The following is a 13,778-nucleotide window of genomic DNA, read 5'->3' on the forward strand; positions in this document are numbered from 1 at the left end:
CCAGACAGCCTGAATACAAGGGGGCACCCTGGAGAGCTGGGGCGGAAGAGGCAAATGAAACATAAAGCAGTTCTTAAAGGGGAATGGCTTCTGGGGGTTGGCCCCGTGTGGTCATGCCAAGGTGAGGGGCACACAAAGGACACCTACTGTTAGGGTGTACTCAACGGTGATGGGAACTGAAAAGCTCCTGCCAAGGTGATTGGAAATTTTAAAAATTGCTAGAAATAAGGACTGGATAGCTGTTTGTGTTTTTTCCCCCCTCCTGTTTTGTGTTTTGTTTTGTTTTGTTTCATCCAAAGGCTACACAAATATTAAGTGCTGACCCCTAACTATTGACTGTGGGTGTTTTGGAGGATAAATGTACTAGAAGAAGGCAGGCTATACTGGTAGGGCAAATAGTTGAAAGCTCAACAGCAGCAGAGTCATATACTATCCTGGGTTTAAAGAATCCGGGGTTCAAATCATGTCTCCTTAACTTACAAGCGATGTCATCTCAGGTAAATGATTTTACCTCTCCAGGCTTTAGTTTTCTCAGTCAGCAAAGTGGGACTTTTTCATTTGGGAACCACTTCACTTGAGTTGTTGTGAGGATTGTATAAATAATTGACTCACTGTGCACTTGCTGTCTGCCTAGTGTATGCTACATGCTTTATGTATCTTATCTCATTTAATTCTCACAACAACTCCCAGAGAGGTAGGATTGTTATTATATCAATTTTACAGATGAATAAACTGAGGCACTGGAGGTACTGAGAGGTTAGGTAACTTGCCCAGAGTTAAAGCTAGTAACTGTGGGAGCCAGAATTCAAACTCAGGCAGACTCACTCCTGATCTTGTGCACTTGTCAGCGGGCTACAAAATAAACGAGAAAAATTATACAAAATGTTAGGAAGAGTGCTCAGCACATAATAAGCATGATACATGGTAGCTATTATTTTAGCTTTTCCTTACTTGAATTTGACAAAATTAGGAAGTGTGAAAAAGTGTACAAAGAAGCAGGAAAACAAGATGTTTTCTTTTCTGTATTTGTGTTTTTCAAAAATTCCACAAAAGGATTCTGGTGGAAGAGTAAGATGCGGAGATCACCTTCCTCCCCGCAGATACACCAGAAATACATCTACACGTGGAACTGCTCCTATAGAACACCTATGGATTGCTGGCAGAAGAACTCAGACCTCCCAAAAGGCAAGAAACTCCCCACGTACCTGGGTAGGTCAAAAGAAAAAAGAAAAAACAGAGACAGGAGAATAGGGACAGGACCTGCACCAGTGGGAGGGAGCTGTGAAGGAGGAAAGGTTTCCACACGCTAGGAAGCCCCTTTGCAGGCAGAGACTGCGGGCAGCGGAGGGGGGGAAGCTTCGGAGCTGCGGAGGAGAGCGCAGTAACAGGGGTGCGGAGGGGAGGGCAAAACGGAGAGATTCCTGCACAGAGGATCGGGGCCGACCAGCACCCACCAACCCGAGAGGCTTGTCAGCTCACCCGCTGCGGCGGGCGGGGGCTGGGAGCTGAGGCTCGGGCTTTGGTCGGAGCGCAAGGAGAGGACTGGGGTTGGCGGCGTGAACACAGCCTGAAGGGGTTAGTGCACCATGGCTAGCTGGGAGAGAGTCCGGGAAAAAGTCTGGACCTGCCGAAGAGACAAGAGACTTTTTCTTGCCTCTTTGTTTCCTGGTGCGCGAGGAGAGGGGATTAAGAGTGCCGCTTAAAGCAGCTCCAGAGACGGGCGCGAGCCGTGGCTATCAGCACGGACCCCAGAGACGGGCATGAGCAGCTAAGGCTGCTGCTGCCGCCACCAAGAAGCCTGTGTGCAAGCACAGGTCACTATCCACACCTCCCGTCCGGGGAGCCTGTGCAGCCCGCCACGGCCAGGGTCCCGTGATCCAGGGACAACTTCCCCGGGAGAACGCACGGCGCGCCTCAGGCTGGTGCAACGTCGTGCCGGCCTCTGCCGCCGCCGGCTCGCCCGGCACTCCGTACCCCTCCCTCCCCCCGGCCTGAGTGAGCCAGAGCCCCCGCATCGGCCGCCCCTTTAACCCCGTCCTGTCTGAGGGAAGAACAGACGCCCTCAGGCGACCTACACGCAGAGGCGGGGCCAAATCCAAAGCTGAACCCCAGGAGCTGTGCGAACAAAGAAGAGAAAGGGAAATCTCTCCCAGCAGCCTCAGGAGCAGCGGATTAAATCTCCACAATCAACTTGATGTACCTGCATCTGTGGAATACATGAATAGACAACGAATCATCCCAAGTTGAGGAGGTGGGCTTTGGGAGCAAAAGATATATATATTTTTCCCCCTTTTTCTCGCTTTGCGAGTGTGTATGTATATGCGTCTGACTTTGTATAGCTTTGCTTTTACCATTTGTCCTAGGGTTCTGTCTACTTAAAAATTTTTTTTTCTTAATAATTATTTTTTATTTTAATAACTTTATTTTACCTCTATTTTATTTTATCCTCTTTCCTTCTCTTCCTTCCTTCCCTCCTTCCTTCCTTCCTTCCCTTTCTTTCTTTCTTTCTTTCTTTCTTTCTTATTTTATTTTGAGCCGTGTGCAGAGTCTCTTGGTGCTCCAGCCAGGAGTCAGCGCTGTGCCACTGAGGTGGGAGAGCCAAGTTCAGGACACTGGTCCACAAGAGACCTCCCAGCTCCATGTAATATCAAACGGCAAAAATCTCCCAGTGATCTCCATCTAAACGCCAAGACCCAGCTTCACTCAACGACCAGCAAGCTACAATGATGGACACCTTATGCCAAACAACAAGCAATACAGGAACACAGCCCCATCCATTAGCAGAGAGGCTGCCTAAAATCATAATAAGGCTGCAGACACCCCAAAACACACCACCAGGTGTGGACCTGCCTACCAGAAAGACAAGATCCAGCCTCATCCACCAGAACACAGGCACTAGTCCCTTCCACAAGGAAACCTACACAACCCACTGAACAAACCTTAGCCACTGGGGACAGACACCAAAAACAATGGGAAATACGAACCTGCAGCCTGTGAAAAGGAGACCCCAAACACAGTAAGTTAAGCAAAATCAGAAGATAGAGAAACACACAGCAGATGAAGGAGCAAGGTAAAAACCAACTAGACCTAACAAATGAAGAGGAAATAGGCAGTCTACCTGAAAAAGAATTCAGAATGATAGTAAAGATGATCCAAAATCTTGGAAATAGAATAGACAAAATGCAAGAAACATTTAACAAGCACCTAGAAGAACTAAAGAGCAAACAAGCAATGATGAACAACACAATAAGTGAAATTAAAAATACTCTAGAAGGGATCAATAGCAGAATAACTGAGGCAGAATAACGGATAAGTGATCTGGAAGATAAAATAGTGGAAATAACTACTGCAGAGCAGAATAAAGAAAAAAGAATGAAAAGAACTGAGGACAGTCTCAGAGACCTCTGGGACAACATTAAACACACCAACATTCAAATTATAGGGGTCCCAGAAGAAGAAGAGAAAAAGAAAGGGACTGAGAAAATATTTGAAGAGATTATACTTGAAAACTTCCCTAATATGGGAAAGGAAATAGTTAATCAAGTCCAGGAAGCACAGAGAGACCCATACAGGATAAATCCAAGGAGAAACACACCAAGACACATATTAATCAAACTATCAAAAATTAAATACAAAGAAAACATATAAAAGCAGCAAGGGAAAAACAACAAATAACACACAAGGGAATCCCCATAAGGTTAACAGCTGATCTTTCAGCAGAAACTCTGCAAGCCAGAGGGGAGTGGCAGGACATATTGAAAGTGTTGAAGGAGAAAAACCTGCAACCAAGATTACTCTACCCAGCAAGGATCTCATGCAGATTTGATGGAGAAATTAAAACCTTTACAGACAAGCAAAAGCTGAGAGAGTTCAGCACCACCAAACCAGCTTTACAACAAATGCTAAAGGAACTTTTCTAGGCAAGAAACACAAGAGAAGGAAAAGACCTACAATAACAAACCCAAAACAATTAAGTAAATGGGAATAGGAACATACATATCGATAATTACCTTAAATGTAAAAGGATTAAATGCTCCCACCAAAAGACACAGATTGGATGAATGGATACAAAAACAAGACCTGTATATATATTGTCTACAAGAGACCCACTTCAGACCTAGGGACACATACAGACTGAAAGTGAGGGGATGGAAAAAGATATTCCATGCAAATGGAAATCAGAAGAAAGCTGGAGTAGCAATTCTCGTATAAGACAAAATAGACTTTAAAATAAAAACTATTACAAGACACAAAGAAGGACACTACATAATGATCAAGGAATCGATCCATGAAGAAGATATAACAATTGTAAATATTTATGCACCCAACATAGGGGCACCTTAGTACATAAGACAAATGCTAACAGGCACAAAAGGGGAAATCAACAGTAACACAATCATAGTAGGGGACTTTAACACCCCACTTTCACCAATGGACAGATCATCCAAAATGAAAATAAATAAGGAAACACAAGCTTTAAATGATAAATTAAACAAGATGGACTTAATTGATATTTATAGCACATTTCATCCAAAACCAACAGAATACACATTTTTCTGAAGTGCTCATGGAACATTCTCCAGGATAGATCATATCTTGGGTCACAAATCAAGCCTTGGTAAATTTAAGAAAATTGAAATCATATCAAGTATCTCTTCCGACCACAATGCTATGAGACTAGATATCAATTACAGGAAAAGAACTGTAAAAAATACAAACACATGGAGGCTAAACAATACACTACTTAATAAGGAAGTGATCACTGAAGAAATCAAAGAGGAACTCAAAAAATACCTAGAAACAAATGACAGTGGAGACACAACAACCCAAAATCTATGGGATTCAGCAAAAGCAGTTCTAAGAGGGAAGTTTATAGCAATACAATCCTACCTTAAGAAACAAGAAACATCTCAAATAAACAACCTAACCTTGCACCTAAGCAATTAGAGAAAGAAGAACAAAAAACCCCCAAAGTTAGCAGAAGGAAAGAAATCATAAAGATCAGATCAGAAATAAATGAAAAAGAAATGAAGGAATGATAGCAAAGATCGATAAAACTAAAAGATAGTTGTTTGAGAAGCTAAACAAAATTGATAAACCATTAGCCAGACTCATCAAGAAAAAAAGGGAGAAGACTCAAATCCTTAGAATTAGAAATGAAAAAGGAGAAGTAACAACTGACACTGCAGAAATACAACAGATCATGAGAGATTACTACAAGCAACTCTATGCCAATAAAATGGACAACCTGGAAGAAACGGACAAATTCTTAGAAATGCACAACCTGCCGAGACTGAACCAGGAAGAAATAGAAAATATGAACAGAACAATCACAAGCACTGAAATTGACACTGTGATTAAAAATCTTGCAACAAAGAAAAGCCCAGGACCAGATGGCTTCACAGGCGAATTCTAACAAACATTTAGAGAAGAGCTAACACCTATCCTTCTCAAACTCTTCCAAAATATAGCAGAGGGAGGAACACTCCCAAACTCATTCTACGAGGCAACCATCACCCTGATACCAAAACCAGACAAAGATGTCACAAACAAAGAAAACTACAGGCTAATATCACTGATGAACATAGATGCAAAAATCCTCAACAAAATACTAGCAAACAGAATCCAACAGCGCAGGGCTTCCCTGGTGGTGCAGTGGTTGAGAGTCCGCCTGCTGATGCAGGGGACACGGGCTCATGCCCTGGTCCGGGAAGATCCCACATGCCGTGGGGCAGCTAGGCCCATGAGACATGGCCGCTGAGCCTGTGCGTCCAGAGCCTGTGCTCCGCAACGGGAGAGGCCACAATAGTGAGAGGCCCATGTACCGAAAAAAAAAAAAAAAGAATCCAAGAGCACATTAAAAGGATCATACACCATGATCAAGTGGGGTTTATTCCAGGAACGCAAGGATTCTTCAATATATGCAAATCAATCAACGTGATACACCATATTAACAACCTGAAGGAGAAAAACCATATGATCATCTCAATAGATGCAGAGAAAGCTTCCGACAAAATTCAACACCCATTTATGATAAAAACCCTGCAGAAAGTAGGCATAGAGGGAACTTTCCTCAACATAATAAAGGCCATATATGACAAACCCACAGCCAACATCATCCTCAATGGTGAAAAACTGAAACCATTTCCACTAAGATCAGGAACAAGACAAGGTTCCCCACTCTCACCACTATTATTCAACAAAGTTTTGGATGTTTTAGCCACAGCAATCAGAGAAGAAAAAGAAATAAAAGGAATCCAAATCAGAAAAGCAGTAAAGCTGTCACTGTTTGCAGATGACATGATACTATACATAGAGAATCCTAAAAATGCTACCATAAAACTACTAGAGCTGATCAATGAATTCAGTAAAGTAGCAGGATACAAAATTAATGCACAGAAATCTCTGGCATTCTTATACACTAATGATGAAAAATCTGAAAGTGAAATTAAGAAAACACTCCCATTTACCATTGCAACAAAAAGAATAAAATATCTAGGAGTAAACCTGCCTAAGGAGGCAAAAGACCTGTATGCAGAAAATTATAAGACACTGACGAAAGAAATTAAAGATGATACAAACAGATGGAGAGATATACCATGTTCTTGGATTGGAAGAATCAACATTGTGAAAATGACTCTACTACCCAAAGCAATCTACAGATTCAATGCAATCCCTATCAAACTACCAATGGCATTTTTCACAGAACTAGAACAAAAAATTTCACAATTTGTATGGAAACACAAAAGACCCTGAATAGCCAAAGCAATCTTGCGAACGAAAAACGGAGCTGGAGGAATCAGGCTCCTTGACTTCAGACTATACTACAAAGCTACAATAATCAAGACAGTATGGTACTGGCACAAAAACAGAAATATAGATCAATGGAACAGGATAGAAAGCCCAGAGAGAAACCCATGCACATATGGTCACCTTATATTTGATAAAGGAGGCAAGAATATACAGTGCAGAAAAGACAGCCTCTTCAATAAGTGGTGCTGGGAAAACTGGGCAGGTATATGTAAAAGTATGAAATTAGAAGACTCCCTAACACCATACACAAAAATAAACTCCAAATGGATTAAAGACTTAAATGTAAGACCAGACAGTATAAAATTCTTAGAGGAAAACATTGGAAGAGCACTCTTTGACATAAATCACAGCAAGATCCTTTTTGACCCACCTCCTAGAGAAATGGAAATAAAAATAAACAAATGGGACCTAATGAAACTTCAAAGCTTTTGCACAGCAAAGGGAACCATAAACAAGACCAAAAGACAGCCCTCAGAATGGGAGAAAATATTTGCAAATGAAGCAACTGACAAAGTATTAATCTCCAAAATTTACAAGCAGCTCATGCAGGTCAATAAAAATAAAACAAACAACCCAATCCAAAAATAGGCAGAAGACCTAAATAGACATTTCTCCAAAGAAGGTACACAGATTGCCAACAAACACATGAAAGAATGCTCAATATCATTAATCATTAGAGAAATGAAAATCAAAACTACAATGAGATATCATCTCACACCGGTCAGAATGGCCATCATCAAAAAATCTAGAAACAATAAATGCTGGAGAGGGTGTGGAGAAAAGCGAACACTCTTGCACTGCTGGTGGGAATGTGAATTGGTACAGCCACTATGGAGAACAGTATGGAGGTTCCTTAAAAAACTACACATAGAACTACCATACGACCCAGCAATCCCACTACTGGGCATATACCGTGAGAAAAACATAATTCAAAAAGAGTCATGTACCAAAATGTTCATTGCAGCTCTATTTACAATAGCCAGGACTTGGAAGCAACCTAAGTGTCCATCAACAGGTGAATGGATAAAGAAGATGTGGCACATATATACAATGGAATATTACTCAGCCATAAAAAGAAACGAAATTGAGTTATTTGTAGGGAGGTGGATGGACCTAGAATCTGTCATACAGAGTGAAGTAAGTCAGAAGGAGAAAAACAAATACTGTATGCTAACACATATATATGGAATCTAAGAAAAAAAAAAGTCATGAAGAACCTAGGGGTAAGACGGGAATAAAGACACAGACCTACTAGAGCATGGACTTGAGGATATGGGGAGGGGGAAGGGTAAACTGTGACAAAGTGAGAGAGTGGCATGGACATATATACACTACCAAACGTAAAATAGATAGCTAGTGGGAAGCAGCTGCATAGCACAGGGAGATCAGCTAGGTGGTTTGTGACCACCTAGAGGGGTGGGATAGGGAGGGTGGGAGGGAGGGAGATGCAAGAGGGAAGAGATATGGGAACATATGTATATGTATAAGTGATTCACTTTGTTATAAAGCAGAAACTAACACACCATTGTAAAGCAATTATACTCCAATAAACATGTTTAAAAAATTCCACAAAAATCTTACGTTTGCCATCAGAAAAATTTATTGAAAAAAAAATCAATCATAATCCTACAAGGCTAGAGGCGTTTAGGTGAGGCCGGATGAAGAAAATCAGGTTTTTTTGAGAGCTTTCCTGAAACTCTGGTTCCCTGCTGGCCGAAAAATACAGGACGCCTGAAACCCGTTCACAAAATACTGGAAGCCTCCAGGGCAGCACAAGCGTGGGACTGAAATCCAAGCCTTGATGTGGTGAAGGCTGTGCAGCCACCTTCTGGGTCGATGCCTAATACAGTAAACGTGGCTGTGGGCCTCAGGAACCTCCTAGGCTCCTTCTGGTCTGTTTGAGGCCATGTCTGAAGATAACAGCGAATTCGGCTGACTAATTGGTGGACTGAGGAATCACTTGGGACTCTGGATCCTGGTGTCTCCTCACTTGCTGGGGCTGGGGGTTTGCGTTCGGTACCCGGAGCGGAGGCCTCTGCCGGGCATTGTGGGGTCAGCGTTCGGGTCTCCTTGGCAACGCCTACTGGGGAAGGCCGCGGGGCGCACTGGGGAAGGCCGCGGGGCGCACTGGGGAAGGCCGCGGGACGCAGTCGGGAAGGCCGCGGGACGCAGTCCGGAAGGCGGCAGAGAGGACTCGAGCGGCCCTTCCGCGTCTTGAGGCCTCCGCAGAGCCGCCCGGTACTTGGGTTCCCGAGTCTCGGGCCGCGGCCACCCGGCGCGCTAGTACGTAGGAGAGGCCCAGGCCCGGCATGGCGGACGCGCGGTCCAGCGGCCCCCGGCGCGGCGGCACACGGCACGGGCTGCTGTAGAGGATGGTGCGCCTGAAGTGGGGGGCCCATCGTTCGCCGAGCCCGAGGCGGAGGGACGGCGCGCGGCCGGCGACTGCGGCTCCTGCTTGGGCTGCTGGTGCTGGCGGCGGCTCTTTCCGCGGGGCGCGGCCCGCGGTGCGCGCAGCAATAAGGCCCGGTACATGCGGCCCGGGCCGGCGGCCCAGGAGCGCGGCCGCTGGGGCCCCGCGAGCCTGCGGAGGCTGCTGCAGAAGCTGGCGGTATGGAGGTGGCGCTATTTGCGCTGCGGGGAGCGGCCCGAGAGTCTGGAGGAGATCCCGCTGCTGGCGCTGCACGGCGCCCAGGTCGGCGACTAGGCCGCGGCCGCCGGAAACCCTGCCCCGCCCTGCCCCGCCCCGGCCCCTGCACCCGGAGCTGTGATTTTGTTTTGTTTAGTAAAGACAAGAAATGAAAATAAACCGAATTCCATTTGAATGAAAGAACTCATTTTTTTTTGTTGTTGTTGTTGTTTTGGGGGTGGATGTATTGACATGCGTTTGAAACCAAGCGACTCCGTGTTGAGGTTTTGGTGAAGTGAACTGGCTCCGTCCTCCTGTTTCTCTCGGGCAGGGGCCTCGATGCAATAACCGAGCCGGAAAGCAGTCGCTGCAGAGGCCTCCGGATCCCTCCTGCTGCTGCCCCGCGGGGGCCATTGTCTCTCCCTAAACACCCACGTAAGAAGCTGGGAGCGGCAGGGGCCTTCAATTGGAGCCAGTCCTGCTGGGTTTAAAAAATGTTTTTTCTTTTAAAGAGGGTTGCTTGAGGTCTTCACTCCACATCAACGTGAGCGAACTCTGCTTTGATCTTTTGTTTACAGGCGTTCATGGACCCGTGTAAACCAACATTAGAACCAAGGCCTGGAGGCTGGATGCGGGAGTTTGAAAACTTGTGCTGGAGATAAAAGTGCAAAGGGAGAGGAATCCGGGAGACTCCTGAGTGGGCCTTTAACTTCTTCCTCATCAATAAAAACTTGCTAATGATACTCTGGATCTACAGGCCTGTGGGGGTGAAAGTAAAATATTAGAAGTGAAAGTGCTCGAAGTACACCGAAAGAGCTATACGCAGTCAACGTATTTATTATACTGGTATAACTGTCTCTCTCCGGACTACTCCCAGACCACTCTCCATCCTACTACAGTCCTCCCTTCCCGCCCCACGCGGCCAAAACCTCCCATTAAACTAGCAAACTAGAAACACTGAGCAGTGGGCCTCCAAGTGCTTCACTTGCTGTTGCTGATGTCCCTGGGGAGCTCCTGAGGCCTTCCAGGGGTCTCCCCATACCCTTGACCTAGAGAGTCAGTCTTTGGGGAAGGGTGGGCGTGGAGGATCGCCACATGGTTAGTTCATTGCAGTGGTAGGGGAGTAATGAGGGATCCCGAGACCAGAATCTGGGGCCGGGAAGGGAGACCTCACAGGACAGAAATCTCAGTATTTGAGGTTAGGTGTATTTTGTACTTTTATTTATTTCTTTATTCCTGGCATTGTCCAGACAGCTTAAATTATTCTATAGGTTTGTGATAGGGGAATACATTTTCACCAGAAAAGCCATTAAGCCTCATAGCCAGCATCCATCCTTATAAGGAAACCAGTGGGGCCATCTTGCCTTATAGCTGATAGGACCAGGGATCCCAAGATGCTTGGGAGCACCCATAGGGAGCAGCCTAATGGAATCGTCCTTGCTTGGAGAGGTTGAAACTCAGAGGCCAAAAAGGAGAAACCATTAGAAGAATACCAAATTGCTGAATCCTCAAATACTGGAACAGAGGTGCTGTTGAATAACATGCAAGAAATTCCAACTATTTAATGTTTCCTGAGTTTATTTCTTTCAGAAGGGAAAGAGCCAAATTAAAGCAGAATTAATTCTCTCTGATCCTTAATTTGAATGTAGCTATGCCTTTTTGATTTGACTGACAGTCCATGGCCTCTACAATACTTCTTCTTCACGAGGCTAAGGAAATTGGTCTAGACTGTGCCTGGGTCTGCGTGGACACATTCAGACACACACACGTCAGCTTTGTGTATAAGCACATGGAATAATGTAAATGTTTAGCTTAGAGAATTTATTATAGTGGTTTAATGTGTGTCCTCTGTTTTCCTATTTTCACTCTTACACACAAAGTCTTAACATTTTTGGTAATGCTGTCCACCTGCGATTGGTGCCTCCTGGCCATTGATTATAATGAATTCCTCCCAGACGAAGAGAGTGGTAGCTTCTACTAGATTTGGTAGGCTGATAATACTTCTAATATTTTGGTATCTCTTGCCAAAACCCAAAGTCAGCGGAAACATGGCCGTTGGGCGTAGATGCTACAGCAGGGTGTTGGGGTAGGGTACCTGCTGGTGGTCTCTTCCCCCATTATACCCCACCCTCTGGAATTTTACAGTATTTCATGGTGACGAGTTTAACTTCTGATCTTCCGGGGCTGGAGTAGTACCAGCTTGTGACTTGTTCCTTCTCCAATATCCCATCTTCCTTTGAGCAAAAAACCAATAAAAAGAAATGCAGTGCCTCATATTCAGCCATTTTTGGTTGAGTGTTTTCTGGTGCAGGTATTCCATGCTTGCAGATATTCCAAGCATGTCTCTTGGCCAGAGGAGGTAAATCAGGTTGGGTTCTCACTTAAGTGAAGCTCTGTTAGTTGCCTCTTGCCAAGGCTTTTGGGGTTTCTGTAAGGTAGCTCTGCCTCAGGCCACTTCAAGGGGAAAAGTGTTAGCTGCAAGGAGCCAGAAGACCATAGGTCTTGAGGCAGTTCTGGGACTCCTGAGCCCCCTCCCATCATATCCACCCTCTTCCTTTCTCACCATTGATAGCCAGTTGTTCTGTATTCTCCTGGCTAGATCTGAAGGACATGGTCTGATTGACAGGTAATTACCATGGTTCCTGTGGTTGAAGCCAGGCTAGTCCATGGGTGGCCAGCCAGTCTAGAGTCTAGCTGCCTTTGGATCAATGGGTCCACCCCTTGTCCAAGCCCCTGTTTAATAAGAGAAACTTAAATTGCTTCCCTGAAATGGCAGTGGGGGTGGGCTGGGGGCTGTGTAGTTTGCACTAGAATGGACAAGTGGACACGGGCAGACACCATGGTTGAGATGTTCAGTTTGAGTTAGTGGCTATCATCGTGTGTAAGCCCTGAGGTGGGCATCCAGAGGGAAGACGTCCTTGCCAATTCTATACCCTGTATGCCTTAGGATGGGGTTTCTAGACTGCTTCGCCCTAAAAGGTGGCTTGGCCTTTCTTTCTTGCTTCCCTTCTTCCTCTTTAATAAGAAATCTTTTTCTTTATAATAATGTCATTACTCCCATGTTCATCTGTATGTAGTCTTGTGAATGTGGCAGGGCAGGCAGTCTTACCACATTTTTGAAAAGAACTACGAGGCTCAGAGAGGTTGTACTAACCTCTAATGGCAAAACACGGATTTAGATATATTGTAACAGGGATGAGCCAGTTCTGACTCCATATTGGATCTGTTTCTTTTACTTTAACCTTTGCTTTTCGTTGCTTTTGTTATTATAATCACTGTCTATAGCTGTAAGCATACATAGTGGCCTGCCACAGGGAACCCTGCCCCTCTGCCTGACTGTTAAACTAAAGTGCCTTTGTTCAGCTCACAGAGAGACATTCTGACCCTGCCCACCTGTGAATGGTTGCAGAAGAGAAGAAATTAACACATCCCCTCCCCATGCAGTCCATACGAAGAGATGTTTTGCAAGATAAATGGCCTTTTTACTTTACTTCCTCACCTCCTCCCCCTCTCTGTTCTATAAAAGAAACTGGCATCCAGACCCTGATAAGATGGTTTTTGGGGGACCCTAGTCCACCATCTTCTCGGTCTGCCGGCTTTCTGAATAAAGTCATATTCTTTGCCTCAACACCTCGTCTTCCGATGTATTGGCCTGTTGTGCGGCGAGCAGAACAAGCTTAGACTTGGCAACAGTATTTCTTATTTCAAGTTCTGTGCAGTTTATAGATCAGAAATGCTGTGATACTTGTGGGCACAGGGCAGGCAGGGGACAAATTGAGAAGTAGCATTGACATATATACACTACTATGTGTAAAATAGATAGTGGGAAGCAGCCACATAGCACAGGAAGATCAGCTCAGTGCTTTGTGACCACCTAGAGGGGTGGGATAGGGAGGGTGGGAGGGAGGCCCAAGAGGGAGGGGATATAGGTATACATATAGCTGATTCACTTTGCTGTACAGCAGAAACTAACACAACATTGTAAAGCAATTATACTCCAATAAAGATGAAAAAAAAAAAAAGGAAAAGAAATGCTGTGATGCTGGAAGGTCTTTGTAAATAGAAAATTTTATTTGATAAATGTCCGGTACATAGGAGGTATGCTTATTGAGTTAAAGAACAAGTGAAAGCACATGAGGGAAACTGGTAAACTTTTCCTATGGAAAATCTCCCTTCCCAAAAGGAGAGTGTCATCATTTCAGAGCTTTTCCTCAAGTAACAGAGCTGCCAATGAAGGCAGCTCCTTTTCTATTCCAGGTAGAGCAGGAAAAAGACAGCAAAGCCTACTCTCCACAATTTGGGGAGCTCATTGACTCCAGTGATAAAGTAAGGCAACTTG

This window comes from Leucopleurus acutus (genome assembly GCF_964270905.1).
Source record: "Leucopleurus acutus genome assembly, chromosome: 2".
Taxonomy (NCBI): Eukaryota; Metazoa; Chordata; class Mammalia; order Artiodactyla; family Delphinidae; genus Leucopleurus; species Leucopleurus acutus.